The sequence below is a fragment of the Oxyura jamaicensis genome, chromosome 6 (genome assembly GCF_011077185.1).
Source record: "Oxyura jamaicensis isolate SHBP4307 breed ruddy duck chromosome 6, BPBGC_Ojam_1.0, whole genome shotgun sequence".
NCBI lineage: Eukaryota > Metazoa > Chordata > Aves > Anseriformes > Anatidae > Oxyura > Oxyura jamaicensis.
The window spans coordinates 30,375,632-30,396,385 of record NC_048898.1 but is presented as its reverse complement, the minus strand read 5'-3'; the positions used below and the strand labels follow the sequence as shown (position 1 = coordinate 30,396,385).

The following is a 20,754-nucleotide window of genomic DNA, read 5'->3' as shown; positions in this document are numbered from 1 at the left end:
CATTCCAGTTGAAAAAAGAGTCATTCAGTAGCAAAACCTATTACAAGAGACCACCTTTATCAGGCATTTTCTTCTTAAAGGGATGTCTCAAAACATCCATAATTATACCACATGCAGTTCTGCTTCCCTTCAATCAGCCGTTCTCTTCTTTTGGTTAAGTAAACAAAGGACCACTCCTCCTTGCACCGAATATTCACAAGATTGACAGATTTTATCTTCAATCTTAGAAATATCAATATCAAAGACTTTTCCTTTGCACCTCTAATAGCAAAGAAAGCACTAGAAGAGACATCTTTTACAAGAACAAGGATATTACTTTCCTTCTCAATATCTAAGCAAGGTAAATACACTGAAAAATTGGGGGATTTTTTCAGCTACATCTAGAAATATTTTAACACTTTATCCTTATTCATTATTCAAAGGAAGAAAAAAGGTAATGATCTTCAGCTACATTAACGTGCAAAAAGTAATTTAATTACAACATTCACATATCCAATATTTCACTCTGTATTCATTATCTGATGAAGATCACTCAGGTAGGATGCAATAAATTGCCCCTTTAATTCCTTTCAAAACGAGACAGATTCAGCACAATTCATTCTGACCTTACTTTCAGAAATCTGCACCAGCCTGTCCAAGGATCTCACAGGAGCCTCATTTCTGGAAACATTCATTCAGGTTTACACATTCAGTGGGATTACTCAGATGTGCAACTGCCCACGCTGCTCTGGCCACATGCACACACATCAGGCACCTGGCCTCTTGGGAAGAGCCAGAAGGTCAGGCAGAGAAAAAGGGAGACAGCTGTCAACTTCATTTTTTGGGAAATGGGTAAGTTCAATTAGAACCTCAGCACCATGACTAATGACCTTCAAGGTTTAATTTACCACCGGATGTACAGTGCATGAAAAAAGATTAATAAAACCCTTTTCATGCTAATCAGTACCACAGAGTAACTTGCACTTTCTATCCAAATTAAGTTTTTAGTAATCAATCTCCAGAGCTCCTTTAGGAATTTCCCAGAGGAGAGATGAAGATGGATGAGAGAAATTCCTATTACATCCCCTGCCTCAAAGCCAGGGTCAGTGCTCTGCTTGCCTGCAGATTACTAAAGACCAAGTCAATATGTTCTACTGAACAACCTCTCTTCAGTGCAATTCTGTGGAAATGGCAAGCAGAATGGCAAAGCTCAACACGTGGCATTAAATTAGAAAACTTTCCTGGAAGCAACTTCTCAAGAAAGACTGTCTAAATTGTCCATGCATAGACATTAGTTGCTACTTTTGGAGATGTAGGAAGACAGAGACTGAAAGACCTCCCTAATCAAGGTCATGCAGCTTGAGCTGCGCATGTCTGCACTCCCATCTGCCTGGTAACTCATGGTGGGCACATTCCATTTTACTCTGGATCAGAAGTCTGGCAAGGACCTGCTATTGGCCCACACACTTACAACCACCACCTCACCTTAATGGTGCTGACATCTCTGCTCTCCCTCAAGGCAGGGTGCCTAGGTCTGATTCCAGGTACAGATGTGTAACTTGCTTTCCCAAGTTCTCAGCCTCACCCCTCAGATTGGTTCCCAGACTATATAGAATGCAGGAGCCTGTGTTGGACCTCCTATCAGTGTACACGAGAGCCAGGCATTGTAGACATCTCTTCTTAGAGCTAACCTTTTACCTTCTTCAGAAGAGAAGAAACAGCATGATGCCAAACTTCTAAAGGGCTGGGCCTACTCCTTGAGTAGAAAACTAGCCCTGCTGTGAGTACTAGCAGCAAAAGCTTAAGAAATTGTCAGCTGTTGTTTCTAACTCCTCAGGGAGTTAGAAATCACCATTATATACAGTTGATAGATGTCTCTGCAGGAGTTACCTATCGTGAAGCCCACATTAAAGACTCATTTATATCCTTAACGCTAGACGCCTTGCTGATTTGAGTGTCCTTAAATGAAGGATTAATTGCCTCTCCCTTGAATATCTGGTTTTGTTCCATCAACTTGATTACATCAGATTCCCTGGTCTACAGCACTAAACTTCATTATAGCCCAACTCCTGTGTGCAAATCTATTATCATAAGAGCAACACCCACTGTGATTTCTGTGGAGCACCATTATTCAAGGTGATTCCAGCTCTCTGACTTCATCCTCTGTGTTTTACCATTGCAGTTTAAAGTCTGGATACAAAATTTCTGTCTTTCAGGACAGAAGATGTGAGCAGCAGTCAGCCTCAGGTAGCATAAAGCTGAAGGTAAGATATCTTAAGAAAGGGACTCCATATTTTTCTTGTACCTGTTGAACGGTCAGTCATTAAGCGTGTGGAAACAGGACTGTGTGATGGTTTTACTCAAGTGGGTAGCCGAGCTCCACCACAATTGCTCTCTCACTCCTCCCCTCCTCAAAGAGGAAGGGGGAGAAAAGACAACACAAAGAGCTTGAGGTTTGAGATGAGAATGATTTAATTAAAGGGAAGGGGAATAGGGAGAAAAAGAAACAAAAGAAACAAGGCCACGTGGAAGCACAGAGAGAAAGGAAAAGAAGTTATTCTCTACTTCCCATCAACGAGCGATGTTCAGCCACGTCCCGGGAAGCAGGGCCTCAAAACACGTACCGGTTGTTCAGGAGAGACCCTCCCCCATGAGAGGCCCCCTTTTATTGCTGAGTGTGACATCAGGTGTTATGGAATATCCCTTTGGTTGGTTTAGGTCAGCTGCCCTGGTGATGTCCCCTCCCCATCAATTGCCCACCCCCAGCCTGCTGGCTCTTGGGGGCTTGGAGGGAGTTCTGATGTTGTGCCAGCACTATGCAGCAATAGACACAACACTGGAGTGATACCAGTGCTGTTCCAGCTATGAGTGCAGAGCACAGCACTGTGTGGGCTGCTGCAGGGAAAGGTGACTCCATCCCAGACAGACCCAACACAGACTGTTCCGCAGACCACAAGAGCAAAAGGACTGTGTTGTGTAAGACATGTGCTTTAGAGGCCCAGCAACTGCATACTTACCCCCACAATCTACTAAGCTACTTAGCAAAGAAACTTAAACATATTAGAAACGCATTTAACTAGCTAGAACCTTGAGGTCAGCACTACCTGGCCGCTAGCCTGCAAAATGAACACCCCTTTCTTGCTCTGACTAGATATAGCAGAGAATGGCAGCCTTTACTGTTGAAGAACCACCATGTATCCATTCCTCTATTCAAAGAAAACTCTCCTCCCAGATCTATTTTAAGAGAAGCACTCAAGTAATGGTTAAATATTGACTTTATGGAACTTCTGGAAATAGGTGTATAGTGTGAACACATTTCATTACAAGCCATAGCTTGCTTACAGCTCTAGATATCATCAGAGCAATTCCAACTGTGATTCCCAACAAGTACCATTATCCATGACTTTTGATTTTTTTTCCTGCCTTTAACTTTTGTGATTTGTATTCATGTGCACACTTCCAAATCAAAAGACAAACAAGACTTTTTGCAGAAGTTTCTGATTTTTCAGGTTGTTGTTGGGGTTTTTGTTTGATTTTTTGCCTTTCAAGAAGTGAGCCTACAATACGGATCAACCACAGAACTGGTAAGAACCCAGCTGTCACAGCACTGCCCCAGGATGTGGAAAAACAGGACTGCTATAAATCAGTCTTCCATGGGAAAGGGGAGAGCTGGTGTAGCAAAATACACTTATTGGTGTGGACATGTTTAAAAGTTTTAGCAGTCTAGACCTGCAACACTTTTGCCTGGATGAAAGTAACACATGTTTGCGAAAAACTTTCCATTGTGAAGAATCAGTGGTCCTGATAAAACAACTTTGAACAAAGCTCCCCAAGAGGAGTGGTTTTCATGCCAGAATCCTGCATTCAGTTGAAAAGGCCATGGAGGATGTAAAGGGGGAGAAGGTAGGGGAAAAATAAAATAAAAAAAAAAAAAAAAAAAAAAAAACATCTCATTTTGGAAGCAAAAATTGTAGCATTCAGGAGCAAGTGCCCTGCCTGACACTTCAAAATAAGCAAGCGGAGTTGCTGTGAAAGGACCTGATTAGTGGCAGAGCAAGCTCTGCCCAGCTGAAAGCCAGCTTCAACCCTGCAGTAGTGCCTTGCACAACCCTGAGGCAGCTCGCTGCTCAATCATTGCTCAGCCTCCCTGGGGGTGCTAACAGGAATCTCTGGAACAATTGCTGAGAATGGCATGAAGAGTGCCAGAAAATATACTGCTGTTCCTTCAGCACTGGATGAGCCATCCAGGGTGGTGAGGAATTAGGCACAGCTGAAGTGCTCTCCCCTAAATCACATCTTCCAGCCCCTTGCACCTCCTGAGATCGCAGCGCCTGGTCAGTCTAGGTGTTCAGAGCCTGATTGCAATTATTTTAAGTTCTTTGCTAAAGATAAACAAAAGCTCATCAAAACACTGCACTGAAGATTAGGTTGTTTTTTTTTTTTTTTTTTAAAAAAAAAAAAAAAAGTTGATTCTTCGTCAAAAAAGAGTGATGTTTTGATGTCAGATTTTCCCCCTTCCCCCCTGGGGCTTTTTTCAGTAGCAAAGCAAAAAAAAAAAAAAATGATAAAGGCAGAATCAACACGCTTTTTCTAACACTGTAGAAATAAAAAGCTCTTTCATAAATTCTGTGAAAAATTCTTACTTTTTTCCCCTCCACTTTCTTTAATGGAAATACAATCCAAGAAGTTCAAGTGAACTGGAGCTGATTGTTTTTAAGGGCTGAGTAGAGTACACTTTATACACATACCTCCTACCCACATCCTAACTGAGTAGTGCTAAAAATATTCTGCATTTAAAGAAGGCCACCTGCTTTTGCAAATATTTTCACACACACCCTCAGGTTCCAACACTGCTTGAAATGCTCTGTTTCTATTTTTGTAAATACAAGATTAAGTGTCCTTCACTTACGTCTTTAATGAAGACTCCAATGAACAGTTATCCATAAAACAGTTTGCCGAGAAGTGGCTATAATGTCCCTGAAACAACAACATGCCCATGTTGTCATGTGAAGACAAATTAATATCCTGCCTTGGAATCAGTTGTTAGCTTACAAGAGTATTGCACGAGCTGCATATGTGAGGCTGACAAGCACCTGCCACCGTTATATATATAGCTGAAGCCTCCAAGCACGAGCAAAGGGAGTAAAACCAACACAAGTTGTTTTCTTTCCAAGAGAAGATGCACAATTTAAGAATGTTAATCTCAGAAGTGTCTGCATCTTTCTGTGCATCCCTATTATAAGGGGGGTATATAACATAACTGTAAAAGATTCAGAGGGAGAAAAAGGATCAGTCAATGCACAGAAAGGCTTCTTTACAAGAAACAGCTAGGGAAGTTAGAGCTCATCAGCCTTGAGCAGGGATGCTTGGGGGGATCCACAGTAAGAGGATGCAAAATCTGGAATTCGACGAGAGACCGGGCATGGTTTCTTTGCAGACAGCCACTTCAGTATTAGAATTAGGGACATCAGATTATGCTGGCAGGCTTAAATTAAGAGGTGGTTCTTCATAAAGCTTGTACCTCACCTAGCAAATGCTATGCTACATATTAAAAGTTGCACAGCAGCTCCAGCAAAAGCTGAACATGTTCAAGGGAGAGAATCAGAGAATCAAAGATTACTACACATGCAGAAAAATAAATTATCTGCAGGGGCTTGGGGGAGCGGTCCTCAGGTCCTAAAGCTTCAAGCCAGTTGGCGTAACACGTGCCTACCCTGGTCTCCCAGGGGCACGTTTCTGCGGCAGATGCACAACCATCATGCCTAACAGCCCACTTGAACACTTCTATTTTTTCTCCCGCAGACCTGTGGAGATGATTAATGCCATTCCACTGCGTACCCAACCTATTTTCCTTCCGTTTGGCAGCTAAGCACTTTAAGCATCTAGACCTCTGGACTTTTGCTGGGTTTCAAACTTTTGCATTACTGCATTTGCTCTGACATACGGCAGGACTATTGGTTCAACCGCTTTGTGTTTCTTGTCAGGATTTTGAAATGCAGGATGAAGTTCTCCAATCTTAATGATTGTTGTCATGTTTTCATCACAGTGTTTGATCTATAGAACTCTTAAAAGTAAATACATGAAAGTTACTTATGGCTGCCACTGTAAATTATGATTTAGGCAACTGTAAGAAAAGGGTATTTTCTCTCAAAGCATTTGCCTTCCCCTAAAAACTCATCATCTTCCCCTAGAGAACCTAAAATGATTTGAAATGCTTCTGCTTTATTTTTTATAAAAATAAGGAGCTAGACATTATGTAATAGAAGACCTACACTTTATCTTGGCTGACTAACCAATATATTTATTTATCATCTCATTTAAGTTCTCCAAGACTTCTCTGAAGCAGAGAAAATTGCTGCCCTGAGGCACAGGAAATCTGCACAGCTATGAAAAATGATACAAAGAGCCATGCTCTCCACAAAATAAATTTAAAATAAACAAAGAAAATTAAGCCCGTTTAAAGCAACAAAATAACATGCAACCACCTCTCTCCTGTCACCCACCTCCCCAGCTCCAGTAGCCCTGGGTCTCCAAATAGCCCTGTCCCACAGTCTGGGCAGACACCACTGTCATTCAAGAAAGCCCCTGAAATGCTCAGTGCTAGCCACCTATATTGAGCTTAAAGTATTTAATTTTAATGACTTATTTATAATGTTTTAGAGGGTTAAGTGAAAGGTTATAAATCATTTTATGTAAGTTTCAACTTCTTCTGTAGCTAATAAAGCACAAATAGCCAAGAAAAATATTTTCACATAAAAGCCAAGACACTTAACAGCTTTAAACACAACAAAGTCAGCCTGTACATTCATCAGTTCCCTCCCACCCATTGCACATGATGTATTGTGTGCTGTACGCCTAGTTCTACAATGACAAAAAATAATGACCGCATAAAGTTGTTGCTTATAAGAACAAAAACTGGATAAATTAGAACAGATATTAAACAGAATTTAGAATGATTCCTAATATTTATATTTAAAGGAAAAGTTAGTATTTCACCTCTAAACTCACTTTCATAGGCGCATCACCATATAGTGTGAGGACCTGTAATGTCTCTCACCTTCCTCCCACCCCTTAAAAGTAATTAGTTGCCCCTAAATATCATCAGCTTTGATTCTTTACTCACACAGGCACCAAAGAGCGGCTCCAGAAAAAGCACTCTAGCACCTGTGCAATTATCAGTGCAACGACCAATAAGTTTAACCATGGGCTGCAGGGTCAAGTTCTCCCCTTGCCCTACTGTGCTCAGGCAGCCTGGACAAATAAAGAGCTTCCCTTCCTGCCCCTTTCACATCCCTCCCACAGCACAGGCAGCAGCAGGACTGCACCACCAATCACCCCCCAGGCAGGTACCTGAGCAGACAAGCACACCAAAGCATCTCTAACATTTGCTCTGGACACGCACACAACATCACATCTCCCCAGTCCTGACACGAGTCTCTGAAGTTCTGAAGTCGTTGTTCCAGCTACCGCTCAGCACCAGGTGAGACAGCTGGTGCTGCATCCAGGGTAATAACAGCGACATTTCAGAATGCAATGATGTTAATCCAGAGGGTATATACGGAAGCTCATTTGAGATCAATCAATAATATACATACCTCTTTGCTAAGCCACCCTTCTGATACAGAAAAACTTAAGTTCATGATTCCTAAACACTGATGAAGAGCTCCCTAAAGCTGTTTCCCCACACATAATGAGCAGTAAGAGTAGCAGTGCACGCTGATGACTAAATTATTGCTGGAATAAGGAAAATACAAGTATCTATTCTGTGTCCAGCTGCTGACATAAAATCTCATTATTTTAGATATAGTAAGGATTCAACATTTATTTTAATCTAATTTTTTAATCAAGTTTCAATATAGAACAGTTTGAGGTCAGAAGTACTAAGGTTAAAAAAATAACTACATCATTGGTACAGCAATTATGCTTTTAATGCATGAACTCTGAATCCGGTTACTTCTATAATAAACATTACCACCAGGAGAAAAACATCACAAGTTTTACGAATAAAACTAGGGCAAGTCTAGGAAAGTAGTCAATAGCTAAATAGGATCATATTTCTATTTCACTGTCTATCAGTCTCAAAGCTAAATTCCATAAGTTATAAAAATAGATGAGAAGTATTTCATTTTTTAATCTAGCCATGAGTTTTCTGAAGCCACGTGCACAATAAGCAATTGCCTCTGTTTACCAACAGCTGAAATATTATCAAGTTACTTTACATTAGGTATGGTAAAGGAGGGATTGAAGAGAGGTTTTAAAACAGTACAACAATGAAATATGCATATTTAAAAGGTCTCTGAAAAATGATGAAGCCTTGGGAACATAAAGATGTTTGCCTGGGCTTGTAATGTGTAGATAACAGAGGATGAAATTACAGACCAGACAGAAGTCATCTATCTAATACTATACTGAAGGAAAAACTGTTTAAGAAGGTTCAAGCAAGACACATGTTATGCAAGCTACAGGGGTTAAGTCTTCAGCTACTTAATTGAATTATTATGATTCATTCTCTGCATAGAAAGTTTCACATCCTAATACCACCATGGATGCCTTTTAAAACTTGTTTAATCACATTGCCACTTTATGCAGTCATCAAAATCCAGCCACTTTGCAGCACAAGCACGAACACCAATACCCCAAGAAAGCCAGCAATAAGTGCAGCCATTATCTGGCCACCACCCCCATTTTGGGACAGCTCTTTACCTCATTTTTATGTTTTTAACTGGCTTCACAGTGACTACAAACTGCAGAAAACAACACTAATAAATGTGTTATAATTAAATAGTCTGTACAAGTAGCTAATATTTTGGCATATTTTGTTCTTCCTGTGTCAACCATCTTCTTCTATTTTCATATTTATGTACAGAAAAATTAAGAGGTTCCTTCTTAGTAGCCACACTAGCATGCTTTGTTATTAAATCTATGTACATGCTGTCCTGAAACTGACACCAGGAACAACTGAGGAACTTCTGTCCAACCCATAGCAAGTCTTGTGGCAAGTACACTTATTTGATTTACTCCATGGAATATTTTTCTTTCATTGATCCTGGCAAAGGTTTTTCTTGGTGGATGTCCTTGCTTTGTTGATGGAATATTACTAGCACGGTCCCTTTCACAGTCACAAGACAATCCATAAGCAAATCAGAACCTGATCATCATCTCTGCATGTCCTGGGCAGGGGTACCCTCTTCTATATGTTCTGTAATACACAGAAATAACCCCTTGACCTGGCAGAAAACAACTCAGATGCATCTAATAATCAGACGTGAGCATCTCTGAGAAGTAATTAATTCAATTTTGATATTGCAGTAAAAATATTTTTAGAAATTCAAGCTCAGACTTTCAGTAATGCAGATACCCATATTTTGGTTACATGTAGCAACTGAACACATGGCATATGGTAATCCCTTTTAGACTTTGGCAGGGAATATTTGTTTTGCTAGATTTAAAATTTTTACTTTTATGTTTTTACACTGAGCATAGTGGGATCAGTCCCTTCATTGGCCTTTGAACACGTCAATACTAAACAGAGCCTGTAGCGAATAAGAATGGCCATCTCTTCGTGCACGTGGTGGGCTTACAGTTGTGGAACTTCATTAATAATTAAATCTTGCTCAGCCAAGCTTAACCTATTAAAATGCTTGACATTCAAGCTCCATAAACACTATTGCACAGCAATTACCTGGAAAAGCATTCTGAGTGCTTCTACTCTCACCTTCTTTCTCTGTTGGGTAGTTAGATAATGTCAAGTGAAAGCTGAGAGAAGGCACAAAGCAAGGGAAAGCTGTTAAGAGTAACATGATGGTGACACAAACTTTTGGCATTTCCAAGGTCACAAAGAAGGGCAGCAGAAAGCAAAGCAGATCTTGGTCATGGCTACAGAGCAAACACTTTGAGAACCCAGACTCAAGCAAGCTCAGCAATGTTTGATTTTTCTGGGGTCTGTGAAATCGAGTTCAAAGGTCACACATCCCTAAGCCTGGAGGGTGCCAAGACCCAGGGCCCAAGCAGATGATCCATCTGCGATCACTGGACGCCTCAAGCAACTTATAGACTGTGTCCTTGGGACACAAGCAAAAGGAAAACAGAAGGCAAAATTGAATCCCAGGAATGGAAAATAAGGCAGATGACAGATCATCCTGACAAATACTTCATTATTGTGTGCAACAGATTGAAATAAATTTAGATACACCATTAGTCACTGTCAAACAAGCATGCCCTACTAGAAAGCCTGGAATTTTGTTGAGCATAAGCCAAACAAAAAACACCCCTCCACACACACACACACACACACACACACCAGCTTAGCAATACCTGGATGGCTTAAAAAAAACCTTTAAGCTATCCCCTAAACTTTTAAGACATATTTTTAGTAAAGAGACTGAAATCCTGACTTCAACACACATCATTTAATTTAACTTATAGAAACGGCTGCATACTTATGTGTTAGGAAATAAGAGTTACAATGTTTGTCCTGATGCTATAATACGTTATAACATGAAGAAACTTGGTGTAGTAGAGCAGAATTTGGGGGGAATTTATCTTCCACAGTGATGGGATTTTTAGTAGGATTTTTATCCAGCAGGAATAACCAGAAGCACCACTTTTAGTTGTACTGGATTTTTTCCGGTCTTTTTCCAGAATGAATTCTTGCTTCATTAGTACAGTATCAAGCACTGAGGCTTCCTGTTTTTTCTAACTCTACAATATTAAGAGGGATGATGTGGATAGAGGAGTTGCTTTGCCCAAGGGATTTTAACAAAGGCTTTGATCCCAGGTCAAAAAAGAAAACCAACACAACATGCACCTATACACATAAAAGGCCAATAATGCTGAATCTTTTCTTGCAGTCCACAGCATTTGTGGAAGCTGGTAGGGCCCCCAGGGAGTTTAACAGCCTATTCAGAGAGCAGCGCTAAACTTTGTTCCATCTTTCAAGTCAAGTAAACTCTCAAATGATGCAAAAGACTTCTTGCAATAATCCTGACCTTTCCTCCCTTAGGAAATCAGTAGGAGATGCATTTTCCTCACATATTTGCTTTCTCCAGGTGCTTCCCTTTCCAACCCAAAGCTCTGCTGCCAGCAACTCTTCAGGACAGGCAGGGGCACCCATGACTCAGTTCCCACACTCACTGGTGGGCAGCTCGTGGTCTGACCTTGTCATCTCTGATTAAGAACAGTTCACGTTCTCTTCTCCCCGTGCTTCTTTCCTCTTAATTCCTTTTGCAATGAACAATGGTTTTTGACATCCTGCCTCATCTGCCCTAAATTTGATTTGCAGGTCTTAGATTTTGGAGAGATGGCAGGACTTGAGAACATGAATATAGAAAGAATGTACTTACTGGTCTGACAAAAGAGGTAACAGGGCTTTTTCTCCACCACCATCACCCCCCCTTTTTTTTTTTTTAACTGGCACTTCCCCAGCTAAATTAACTAATGGCTTATTAAAAAATAATCTAGAAGTTTCTGCTATTACATCCCCACCTTTCATTTGCAGACTCGTTGCATTCAAAAGGACTAGCATTGCAAGAATCTGAGAGCTCCCCAGTACTGAGGACCCAATCTTGCAGAAACATTATCCTCAGGAGCTATTAGAGGCATCTCCTGGGAACTGAGTGAATAAGTGCTATTGCTCTACATGTTGTGGTACTTCTGGTTAAGAGTTACAGCTCAGCTATGTTGAAGGGTAAAGCCTGGCAGAACAATAAAGCAAAATTAGCCCATTATCCCCAGCAAAGAAATCTCTAACTTTGCTCAGGTTTTTGTTCAATTCTGAAAGAGACAGCAGGTGACTGAAAAAACATCCAAACTATTATTGCCATCAACAACCTTAAATTTACACAGTCATTTTCATCTTCAAAGCACTTCATACACATTAAAGCGGTTAATCCTCACAGCGCTCTTGTGAGCAAAGATCATTACAGCCATCCACTTCTCTCCTAACAGAGCAACAGGGGCGTTTCCACAGACTCACCACTGACCTCACCTACAGCCCCAAAGGTGCCACGCAGCAGTGTGACCCCATGGCTGTGCTGCCCCTCACACCACAGGCTCTCCCAGCATACATCATGCCAAAGAGAAGACCCCGCTCCCACGTCCTTGGTCTGTAGCATCTAACATATTAATGGCAAAGAAAAAACATCCTGCACATCCACTGAATTTGCACCAACAGAATTAATGTTGGTGTAAATGAGATCATAGAAGAATTACACCTCCACCTGCCAGAAAGCTCCCTGAGCTTTATTCCCACCGTATTTGGCTCGGAGTTGGCAGCAAGGAAGCAGTACACAGAGGGCAAGATCAAACATGCATCTCGGGGACCATCTCTGCTCCCGGCACATCGCTGTGCCAAGTAATTACTGTGAAGGCTCCTACACAAAGCCTCCCCCCAGGCAGGCCCAAGTGGAGCTGCTGCTCCCTACTACACAAGCTGCTGTAGCCTGTGAGCACTGACCAGAGGTGGATTGCCTGCTGCCTGTACACACACTTGGGCTGCCTGGCAAAATAAGTTGTTCTTTTTTAACCCCCCCCTCCAGACATACAGTCTATGCCAGCAAAAATTCTGCTCCCAGTTTGGGCTCAGAACTCACAACCCATGTTACGTTGATGCCCACAGCTTCATGTTTGTGACAGGATGTGTGCTCTTCCCTCTGCAAATCCCTGAGCCCTGTTTCTGTTTTTAGCAGCAACTTCTTGCATGTGGTTGTGCTAGCCTTGCATCAAGCATTAGTCAGCTCTTTGGTTAGATGCATGGGTCAAAAACAAAGTGCCCAAAGCCTGCCTCACAGGGAACAGGCTATGCCCTGGCACCCAGTACGGTACAGCTTTGCCCGAGTACAAGCATCCTGTGGGGTCTGTTCAGACGAAGCACATGTGGAACGTTACAAGAGTGATGTGCCATATCACCTATGTCAGAAACATTCCTTAAATCTTCCTTTCCAGTGCATCATGTTTGTGAACAGCTCTCAGTGCCTAGAGACTACAGGGTTGATACAAGCCTTAGGTTGGCAAGGTGAGGCAGCAGAGGCAGGCTTGCAATTATTCAGAAGTTTGAGGTTTTAAAGTCTCATTACAACCCAAGTTGAAATGCTCCCCCCCTCCCCCATGCCTGTTAAGCCAAAAACCCACCCGGTCCTTAGGAAGAGATGCTGACATACACACCACGCACCTCCCAAGGGTCTTTATCTAAAAAGCAAAGCTCTCCCTTGGACGTGAAGCTGTATTTGAGATCACTGCCTCCAAACAAAACACTTCAAGATCAAAACAGGCACTTGAGGATGAAGTTTGACTTTATCAGAAAAATTCTGAAAACATCTCTTCAGGACACAGGTTGCTACATGCTCATCCCGCCTTTCCTGCCTCTTCACTCTCATTCTCCTCACCTCCTGTAACTGTTTCCTGCACTGTGGACAGGAGTGGAACAGCATCTCAGGGCTGATTCTTTCCCTCCCTTCTGCTCTGTGTAACCAGTAGCTAATCCAGGACCTTACATGATTGAAATAATAATTAACTTAACGGAACTGAAGTGCCAAAGTGGGAGGGAAGAATGTTTAACACTGCCTGTATCTTGTCTTAAGACAAGCATTGATTTTCAGGGTTCACCTCCACAGCATTTGTAACCACAATGAAGTAACTTCATTAGGAGGAGACATTGATCTAACCACCCGAGTAAGATGTCACTGTCACTTGAATTCTGCTGGCTGAGCCACCTTGGTGTAAAAGCTTATTTAAAGCTCTATATTCAGAGGGCAGACAATATGCTGCTTTGATTTTATCATTTCACACAGACTTGTATATTCAAGAGAAAAGTTTAAACTTGAAAGAGTCACAGTGGGCTGCAGCTGATTAACCCTTTCTGAATCCAGCCTGATTTCTGTACTCGATGAACAAAGGTTCACAGAAGACAGCATACCAGATAGGGATTATCCATTCCTAAAGCTACAAAGGCCTGAGATTTATTACCTTGCAGTGGCACAAATAAAGAAATAAAATGCTATCAACAAATTCCACATATGGCAATTGAACCTGAAGGAAAGCATGTGCTGAAGTGATGAATATGACTGAGAGACATGATACAGGAGAGAAATTTGAAACTACAGATTTTCCTGTTTCACACTTATTCACTGGATCCAGGTTCACAATGGATTTTCATCTTTAATAACCCATCCGTGGAGGAAGGCTGGTTCTCGGTAAACTTGTGATATGCTATTCTGTTGTCCACTGTGTATCTGCATGTCCTATATTTTTGTGACAGTATCCAAAAGGTCTTATCTATGAAACCAAGGCTGCCTGTTCAAGGCTGATAAGAAATTTGCTTTAGGAGAAAAACGTTTAAAGGAAAGAGATAAAACTTGTGGGTTTCTATTTTTCCATTGAAGAGAATTAAAGTAGGAGAAGATGGTCTCTTCAGCACTAAGAATTGCTCCACTTCAAACACACCTTTCCACTAATGTCCAATAATAAAAAAAACCTGCAAACTCTTTGCTCTCAGCTCTTAACTACTTTCACAGAATAAGCAGCTCATGCTCTAATTCCTCACCTCCCCTTTCCTCAGCCATCAGTAAGCAAGATTTTACTGCTTTTTGTTAAACACTCATGCTTGGGGCTAGCCTCATTTTCTTGCGTTGTACTTAAAGTATAAAGGCAAATGGACCAGTATGGGAAAAAGATTTGCAAACAAAATCTTGCCAGCAGCTCCATCTCTATCAGACTTTGCCCAGTTCAGGTACTGCTAATTGCAGTAACATGGCTGGGAAAGCTACACACCAGCCTAACTACAAGCACAGTATATGCCAGTATACTTAGCAGTTAACTCTGGTTGGGACTGTAATACCTGCAGTGATTAATGTCTAATTGTGACTGTTCAAGAAGACTTACAGTGTGAAACATGTAATTACAAACACAGTTCCATCTGAAATAAATCCCCTCTCCAGTCTCCCCATGTTATCCAATTTGTTTCCCTTGCAGCTTTTGTTTCCTGCCTAAATATACAAATTAATCTTTTTCCTTCAAATGATTTTTTAAAAAAAAAAAAGTCACCACAAAGCAAAACCTGAGAATTGGCATTTCATTCCAAAGATGGATATAACAAATCCCAGCTCAAAACAGTGAATCCACTCTGCCAAGCTTTGTGAAATACTGTACAAAATATGCAACAAGAAAACAATCCCTGTAAACACTTATGAAGATATTTTTCAAGAAGATGCAGTGTAGCTCTGTCTTACCTACATTCATTAAGCTCCCTCAACTGATGACAATTGGAAAACAAGTTAAAATAGCACAGAACTTAAAGTGAAATCAGGTATGACTACAACCCTGCATGGTCTACAAAGAACCATTATTTTAGTTTGCTATGTTGTTACAATTATTCTTTTGTTGGAAAGGTGGGTTTTTTTCCTGCTTTTTTTAAGTCAAGGTGAAATATCAGTTTTAAATTGATATGGATTTTTGCCGTCCAGCTGCACCTGCTTACAACAGGATGCAATTATGAGACTAATCTTGTTACTTATAATAAAAGCACTATTAACAGGAAAATAAACAGGCAGAATTTTTGAACTACCCATGGTTGAAAGGTAAGTGAATTATGTTTTTTTTTTATGTTGTTCATTGGGATTTTTTTTGGTGGTGGTGTTGTGAGGTTTTTTTGTTTGTTTTTAGCAGCCCAAGCAGCCGGCTATGTTTTCTGGAGGGAAGAGTACATTCATCTCAAAGGATGGCTGAAGCTGAGAAGTATCTAAGCATACATGCTGAGCAGCAACGTAATCCACAGATCAGGAAGAAATGGAGTATTTGGGGCACTAAAGCTTTCTCAACGTCAAAGATGTGGATTGAAGGGATGTCAAAATTAGGTTCTTACCTATAGATCAGGTCTAAGGCACTTTGGCAGCTCGGTTTGGGAAGCACACGCTGCTGTTGCTTGGTGGAGAGACAGAGACTTCCTGGCTCCCATGCAGCCCATCTGGCATCTTCCACAAGCACCGAATTCACTTATCCAACACAAACAAGTGAATAAGCCCTGTGTGTTTAAAATAAAATTCTGTGAAGTATTAAAGGGAGCTGAAAAAAATAGGAAGGAAGGAATCAGTCTATTTATGTAACAGACTGTGCACTGTTCTTCTTGGTTAGGGCTAATTTCATGCAATGATATTATTTGCATGCTTTGCTGATTGGCAGTGGAAGAGAGACTAACTCATAAAGTGAAACTACATAAATGGGTATTTTATCTCCAAAAATCATTATTTTTTTCCTATTTTATTCTGATGAACACTATTATTTTGGTAGTCACACCTCAATGCCTAAATAGCATCATTTGGGATCAAATACACATGCATCTTGGTCATCAAGCCAGGATTCCTTTAAAGAAAGAAAAGCTAGATTATTTTTCTCTTTTCTTTGAGCAAATGAACTGTGAATTCAGCTCCAGAAATAAACCCTGCAAGCGTATGAGGTCATCTAGCTTGAGGATGTGTTCAGTTATAGGTGTACAGCAGCTCCAGACTAGCGTTCCTGTTCCTTTCTCATTCATTGTTATGAGTGTCAAGACATAGATCTTTAAAGGCCTATTTCTGAATGCCATATGATAACTTTAAGGCAAGATTAAGGACCAAATTATTATTTATTTTTGAGTCCCAATTATTTAAACCAGGTTGCTGTATACAAACCCTCATTTTTATTTTATTTTTTACAGCTTTGTGGTTTTTGAGAAAGGCTTAGAGTATGATTCCTAAAGGGCTTGAAAGCAGAGGACAAGTATAAGAGTACAAGGAAAAAAAAAAAATCTTTATGTTAAAAGATGTTGATCATGACATCCTTAAATTTGGGCAGTTGTCATGATAACTGCAGGTTGGCTTCATACAATTACGGTAGCAAAGCATAGAGACAGTCTGTCCACCCACCAGACATACTCCTGGCAGGATGAGCTCATATCTGCAATTATGTCCTGGAAGCACGGAGTAACAACTAACGTTTTTTTTTAGAAACACAGCAGTGCTCACACAAATTCATTCACTCTTCATAAAACAATGCAGGCAATTCATAGCTAAAGACATCCATCACTTGGCCTTAGTTGAAAGGCTGTGGTCCTTCCCAGGATAAGATCATCTTTCAGGATAACAGATTCTTTAGTAACCGTACTCTAAGCAGGACTCAATGCTCAAAGGTATGTGATTAATAGACTTTATATATATGGCTTTACAAGTTTCCCTAAATGAGAATGTACTATTTCATCAGGAGGATGTTCCATGTTGTTTTGTACAAGCTGCTTATTAAGAGAGAATGAAAGTGGTCCTATTTTTAGCTGTTCCTGGTGGTCCATCTGGTCAGCCAACATCATGAAGGAGCAGGTAAATTCAGATTATTATGCTCTTAGTAGCATAATCAAGTGAGTCTGGTTGTGAAAAAAATTACAAAGGTGGAAGTTACATACAAATAAAAGATACCACAAAAATAACAAACATACATCAAAAAAAAAGTGTATATCAAGCTTCCACAAAAATTAATGTTTTGGCTCAGGTTAGCAATATCTTTATCATACACTGCACAAAGTCAGTTTAATTGTTGTAGTTGGCAAATTTGAGGCAGTTTTATAGGTACCTGAATACATTCCTTCTGCATTATTACTAGATCAATGCTTTATAGCTTATTGCTTTGTACCATTATATCATTTCTTCTGACTTAATCCACATGGTCTGAAAAATCACCATCAATAAGTGATAATACTTAAACTTCCAAGGAAGAACACTGAGAAACTGAAAAAGAAAAAGAGTAGAGAAGCTTAGGCTATTTATAATACAACGTGGGGTCAACTGAAATTTTACTCACTCTATTTAACAGGGAGGCAGTTTACTGACCAAAAAAAAAAAAAAAAAAAAAAAAGAGGAAGCTAGGACCAACATATTCATGTCAAATATCTACAATATCTATATTCTATTTCCTAAAGCATAGAAAGCAAAAAAGATAAAAGCATTCATTATTGGACTTGAATCATTTAAGAAGAGCCATTGATGACTTCAATACTCTCAAAGTCACTGAAAGCCAAAATAGTCCTTTTGAAGGCCCCCCCCTTCATTGCAAGGCTTAGTCTCTTATGGGTTTCCACCGCTCTTTTCACAACTTTCTCCTGCAATTTTGCTTGGTGCTGCCTTGCCCTCCTCACACCCCCAGGGCCTCAGAGAGCACATGCTGAGCGCGCTCCAGGTGTTATTTATATCGGCGGGCTTCATACGGCTGATAGATAGCTGGGCACATGACAGAAGTCAAAATCCAAGACAGCAGGCACAGCATGACACTGACAGCGTTCCTGGCTTGCTGCTTAACTCTGTCCGGGATATGTAACCTCTGGCTGTGCCCCAGCCTTCCTACAGCCTGTGGCAAGAGGCCAGGCAGTTCTGACAGGGGCAGACTTGCACTCTGTGTGTTGGGCCATCCGTGAATCTGGCCCTTACCACTTGATTTCTGAAATTTCCCTCTTCTCTCCTTTAGATTATGACTCTCAAAGGAGCTTTAAGGAGTTGCAGCTCTAACTACCAGTCAGATTTCACAGCCAGTTGGCCACGTCTATCCCCTAAATCTCCTTAGAAATCCCAAGCTGCATTTCATTTTTACCTTGTTTCCACAACTCCACTTTGTTCACCATTACTCGACCATCCTCTACTGGTGTTTCTGATCATACACAGCCACCCACGTGGGGCTGGTAAGAAATGGGGCGAGCTCAGCTCAAGGTTAAGCACGTAAGGCCATGAGCAGCTGGTGTGTGGTGACGGCTGTGAGGTGTTCACACACTGGGAGGCAGGTGGAAGCACCATGGTAAGCAGTAAGTGCTTCCCTTTACATGAGACTCAATAAGGCACCACGGCATGACAATGCTCTTCATCACCCACCGTTTGCCAAAACACCAGTTTTAAGGTGCTAGAGCACGTGAGTTTGCTGACTGAGCCGTATCAGAGACAAACACATGGCAGCTCACATCCCAGTGTTTCAAGCCATCCACTTCCCCCACTAAAAGCTCTCTGCCTTTGAGAAGCAGAGGTTTCAGGACAGCAAGGGCACTGCCTGTCTGGTCCCAGACCAGGTCACCACCAGCAGCTCCACCAAGTAGGCCACAGATGCTCTCAGCTTCCCAGCGACAAGCAGTGCCAGCACAAAGGCTCTAGTGCCACCACGTTCCTGCAGCTGCCTTTGCCACTGGCACACGCTGGCCCCTCAGATATTTTTCTGTGTCTCTGCCCTGCACACACTTCCTAAGTGCAGCTTGCCTGCCTTGTCTATAAATCTAAACTCCTTTGGGGCAGATATTTTTCTTACTGCCTATTTGTACTGGCAGAGATCTCAGCTGGGTTCTCCGAGGCCATAACTTATAACTCCCTGACTGCTTTTTTCTGTGCTTGAAGCATTGTATTTTTGTCTCAGACAGCGAGCATTTCAGAACATAAGTCTGGAAATCTACATATTACTTTATTACAAACATGTTTATGCTTCTAGATCTTCCCTCTTGTTGTTTCATTATGCAGCTACTGCAAAGCAAGAATCTCCATAATCAGATTTGATGTAGACATGCCTAAGGTACAAAATCAGAAGGACTAGGCGATGGGAAAAGCTGCCATCAATCACAGCAGGCAGGCTGCTCCCCCTGACAGCCATCAGAGAGGTAGATTCAGTAATGCAATCACAGCTGCAGTAGAAACCCGGAGAACATTATGATGCTAGTCACTACATATTTAGTGTTATAACATACTTGCATATCAAATTTGAATGATGTGTACAGGAAAAAATTGCACTGGAGTCAACAAGCTGCAGCTGCTTACTTTAAGGCTGAAGATCTCTTGCTCTTGGTTTTGTGTCTGGAGACAGCGATTTATGCCCTTTCTGACACACACACACACAAATTTAGGCAACTAGAAGAGGATTCATACCACCTTATCTCTGGATAGGGTAGGATGGATTAAATGCTCAAAAGTCTACTGTTCTCCATCAAATGTAACTATTACTTAGATTAGAACCCTGACTTTAAAACACCTGTTTCAAAGCAAGAAGTTACCTCCAAAATTCCATTAAAAGAAATCTTAACAGATATTTTTATAGAATTCATACCACGGTACTTAATTAAGTGCCACACAACCATTAGCTTATGTTCACCTTTATGTCATGCATTTCATAAACCAGGAGAGTTGAGATGCCCTCATCCCCCCCACAACCAAAATGAGATCCCAGAGGAGCAGTATGGACAGCTCTTCCTCTAAGAGAAGCACCCTGTCTTTTTCTAAACCAACATTCATTAACTCATGCATAGGATTATCTACACATTTCGTTTAGGAACTGATACAGAGCAACAAATTGATCTAAGCACCCAAATTTCACTATTTCTCCTCAAATATAAAACCTACATGGAAACTCAGAACCTCTCTTCTATTCATAGGAAAGAAGAAATGATTTCTCTTTTCTAGTCCAAAAATTGGAGTTTAAATTAAGTCGTAAATCATGCTTTAGACAAAAAAAAAATCTTGTTGGAGCAAATAACGTATGTTTGAAGGTTTGTTTGTTTTTTTAATATACTTTTGATTTTAAGAGTTCCAATTAGTTTTATACTTTTAACTAGCTAAAACAACCCAAGTGCAAGATATTAAAATTGAAAATAGAACTGTTTGAAAGCAGATTGTAAGTGATGTATTGCATTCTAATTTAATCAAGTGAATAGCTTGCAAAGCTTAACAAAAGACAGCCATATAGTTCAGTAAAGCCTCTGATAGCCTTCATGAATAGTCCTCCAGGCCAGGAGGA

The 20,754-nt window shown here is 40.9% G+C and overlaps 1 long non-coding RNA gene across 4 annotated transcripts in view; it reads right to left on the bottom strand.

Annotated features, from left to right (window-relative positions):
- Positions 1-20,754, bottom strand: part of LOC118169441 — a 127,150-nt gene that overhangs the window by 89,348 nt on the left and 17,048 nt on the right. For all 4 annotated transcript variants that reach the window (XR_004752102.1, XR_004752101.1, XR_004752103.1 and 1 more), the window contains exon 2: positions 9,164-9,169. This is a non-coding gene — a long non-coding RNA (uncharacterized LOC118169441). The remainder of the gene's footprint in view (positions 1-9,163; positions 9,170-20,754) is intronic.